The following is a 4,017-nucleotide window of genomic DNA, read 5'->3' as shown; positions in this document are numbered from 1 at the left end:
TCTCACCTTCCCTGGAAATCTTCAAGAGGAGACTGGATAGGCACCTGGCTGGGGTCTTATGACCCCTGCCACCCCCAGTGCTCCTTCCTGCCCATGGCAGGGGGTCGGATTAGATGATCTGTCCTGGTCCCTTCCAACTCATTAATTCTATGATTCTAAGATGTAGAATAAGCTTGAACATTTTATTTTAGGTAGTAAGTTTTATTTCTCTCTCCCTTCTTTGAAAATAAGTGCCCTGCAATTTTGATATAGATATCCACTATTTTATAAGTGATAATTATTATTTTTGCATTCATTTTTTTACTGCTTTTATATTGTGTGATTACTGTTTTAGGTCTACATATGTAAGTTAGCATAAGTCATGTCAAATTTCCATCTCATAATATCAAGCCTCTATCTTGTGTCCCCTGATGTTGTGACCTATGACTCATACCTACCCCTCCTATGTAAATTGGTTCCTCAATGAATGGGGATGAATGCGGGTGCTTGAGAGACAATGGCAGTAGGTCTAAAAATAGCTCCCTCTGGATGACTGACCCATCAGAACGAATACCTGGACCAATGACCCAGCCATTGGAACCACCCTCAGCATTCAAGAAACAAATGATGAGGTAACTCACCATTGTGCTAAGGCTGCACATGCTCAGTAAGAACACCTGGAACCCTTTGGAACAGGACTGACATTGCCTGGACAGGGTCTCCCCATAGGAGATCATAGATAGTCTGCCCCATAAAAAGGAGTAGTGAAAACTGACTCCTTGGGATGCCCTCTCCATCTGGACCAGCACCATGCCACACCACTTATCTATCCAGAGGCGCTGTCGGCAACCTCCCTCTGGACAACACCTGCTGGACAAGGACCCCTTTCCAACCTGGGTAACTAGCTATCACCCCCCACCCTCTCTTCAACTAAGGACTTGGACTCTGTTTCTCTTCCCTACCTAGACTCCAACCCTTCCACTGAGTCTCTTTCTCCTGCTGCCATTGTGAGTGCTTGTGTGAACCAATAACTTCATGGGGCGGTGTGGTGTGGTGTTCATTTAATAATGACACCTGTTATTTGGACACCTGAGTTGGGTTTTGCTTTATTGTGGTTCCAGCCCTGCACCAATCTCTGCTCCTTGTCCCTAAAACTTCTGTCTCATTTCTCCCTCTCCTACATCTGGCTCACCACCACCTCCAATGCCTGTCCTGATCTCCTCTCTACCTGCAAAACCCCTGTTTCTTTGCCACTATCTTATCCCCACTGCCTTCCCCCGATCTCTGCCGCTGTTCTTGCCTTTTCCCTGGATCTCTGCCACTGTTATGGCCTTGTCCCCACTGCCTTTTCCCCTGAGCTCCCAGGTTTCTGCCTCAGTTTCTTTTCTGGATGTCTCCTCCTTGCCACTGGGCTTTTTCCCTTGCACCACTGACCTCAAGTAACCCTGGGTCCACTTGAACTTAAGTAACCCCAAGCATCAGCTCCTCAGCCCAGCTTCTGTAATCTACCAGTTCTAATCCCAGTTCTGGCAACTTTCACTCCTTATACTTTCTCATTCACCTTAATTCTTCCCCCAGGTATCCCAAGTACCCCAAACACACACATACATATTGTACCATCCAAGTTAGGAACTTACTTGTGTGTGTATGTATAGGTGGATTGTATGTGTGTGAACTGGTGAGTGTGTGTGTGTATATGTGATTGTGTGCATGATATATGAATTAGTAACCCATGTATGTGTACAGAGTGTGTGGGTATTGACAACTGATTGTTGCCTAACTTTTGGTGTGTAGTGTGTATGTGTGTATGTGCTTGAATTGGTGATAGGTATGCATGTGCCTAGGCTGGTTTGGATGTGTATGTGCATGAGTTGGTTGTGTGTGTGTGCGTGTGTGTGTGTATGCACCTAATTGATTTGTTTTCATATGTGCAATTGTGTCACACCTTTCAGTCTAACAGCACACTATTGAGATCCCGAGAGTTGGCCTGACCCCACAAGGCAATATGTTCGCATGCCTCTGGTCATGTGGCTCCCTGGGGGCCTGGGCCAAGTAAAAGCCAGGTGGGAGCATGACCCTGCTCTACTTCTCTCAGCTGCCTCCTGCAGCTGTCTATCTCCCACCCACTGGGGGCACCACCTACCTCCCAGCTGTGCTTGGGTTTAGGATTGGGGCCTGCCACATGTCCGCTGGGGGTCTTGGGGTCCTGGGCTCACAGGGGCATAATGGGCTTCTACCCATGCATCCCTTACTAGAGCCAGACCTAAATTGCAGCTTCTGCCATTGGTGGGCTCTTTTAAATTCTGTGCATGTGCAGTAGGCTGCTGCTAGTGCTGTGCCACTCTCAAAGGCTGGAGGTCCCTGCCCCACTGGAGAAGCAGGCAGGTAAATTCCCCACCTTCCCCTATCTCATGCACTGGTCATGTGGCTCTCTAAGGGGCTAGGCCAAGTAGGACCTGGGGGTTGTATGACCCTCCTCGGCTCCTCTCAGCTGTCTTCTACAGTTGCCTAGCTCCCACCCACCATGGGCCCCACCTACCTCCTGGCTGTGCTGGGGGTCAGGGTTGGGGTCCACCGCATGTCCACTGGGGGTCCTGGGCTCACAGGGACATGACGGGCTTCCACCCATGCATCTATCACCAGATCTGGACCCAAACTGTGGGTCCTCTGTTCTCTTCTCTGCTTCAAGGGCAAGATGCTTTATTCCAAAATGAGCTGCCATTTTTTGAGGTTGTAGTGTCCTTGGAGTTGGTCGACAGCCACCTCCTCAAAGCTTTTGATGGTTGCATCCAATTGCTTGATGTACATCTTCAACGTGTATAATATCTCAGGCTGTTACTAAGGTGGGAGTAGAGCATTTATTTTGGGATTCAAAAGTTGGGCATTCACACACAATATCTGGTCCAGTCAAGTTGGTGCTTGAAGATCACTGACTCAGTTCTGATAACATTGTCATCAGCAAGGATGGTGGCATTTGTACAACAATCTTCCCATTTGATGTGGAGGATTTTAAGGAGGTATTGCTGGTAAGACTTCTTCAGGCTCTTGAGATGATGGTAGGTCACTCACATTTTACATCTGTAGAGGAGAGTGGGGATGGTGACTGCATTGTAGATCTATATCTTGGTGTCTTTTGACAGTGGTAAGACACCTTCTAAACATTTAGGCAACACTAGCTTTTCCCCTCCATGTCTCTCCTTCCTCAACATGTTATACTATCCATGTGAGTATTTCTGCAAATTGTCCCACCAAGCCCACTCTCCCAATTAGATCATACTACTTTGATCATACTAGGACTTCTATTTCTTCCTGTTAATTCCTCCTGCTTCCTGGTAGAAAGTATATAAGTTTCTACAATAACATTCCAGATTTTTTTAAAACTTTCTTTTACAGTTCTTCTATCTAACTTTTCAGATCTGCTTCCTACATTTATTATAGCTTATAAAATTTAACTGCCTCTATGTTCTACTCATAATGATTTTCCCCAGTCCACCTCAATTTAGTTCCACCTATCCTCTTCTATGTGTGCTCTCTTTCTATAAGATACATAATTGTGTTTGCATAAGATTACAGCTTCTATGTGAGATTATGCTCAGTAAGCCCTTTGTTCCTTGAAGGTAGTTACAGCCGTCCACAGAATTCTGTGCAAACTCATCTTTTATTCTTTTCATATAGTTTTGTAAGTCCTAAGGACTATATTCTACTAAAATTCCTGCTTCTAATATATATTTTTAGCACTCAACAGTTCTTACCAAAATTATTAAATACTTAAGCTTCAACAGTAGGGATTACTAAGGTATCACTTTGTGTTGCAAAAGAAAAGAGTGCCAGATGGAAACTGAACTTGAAATCAAATTGCTGCTACAGTCATTTAAAAATGTAACAATTATCCCTACAATATAATATGTTCATGTTTTTGTGGCCCCACCCATGTTCAACATTTATAGTATTTTATGTTCAACTCTGTCATGCATCTCACAGTCAACTGTTTATTTCAGGTGAAGATTTCTTGCTGATAATGTTGAGTTGCTATGAGTG

The sequence above is a fragment of the Crocodylus porosus genome, unplaced genomic scaffold (genome assembly GCF_001723895.1).
Source record: "Crocodylus porosus isolate Cpor-Errol unplaced genomic scaffold, CroPor_comp1, whole genome shotgun sequence".
Classification (NCBI taxonomy): domain Eukaryota; kingdom Metazoa; phylum Chordata; order Crocodylia; family Crocodylidae; genus Crocodylus; species Crocodylus porosus.
This window is presented reverse-complemented; position numbering follows the sequence as displayed.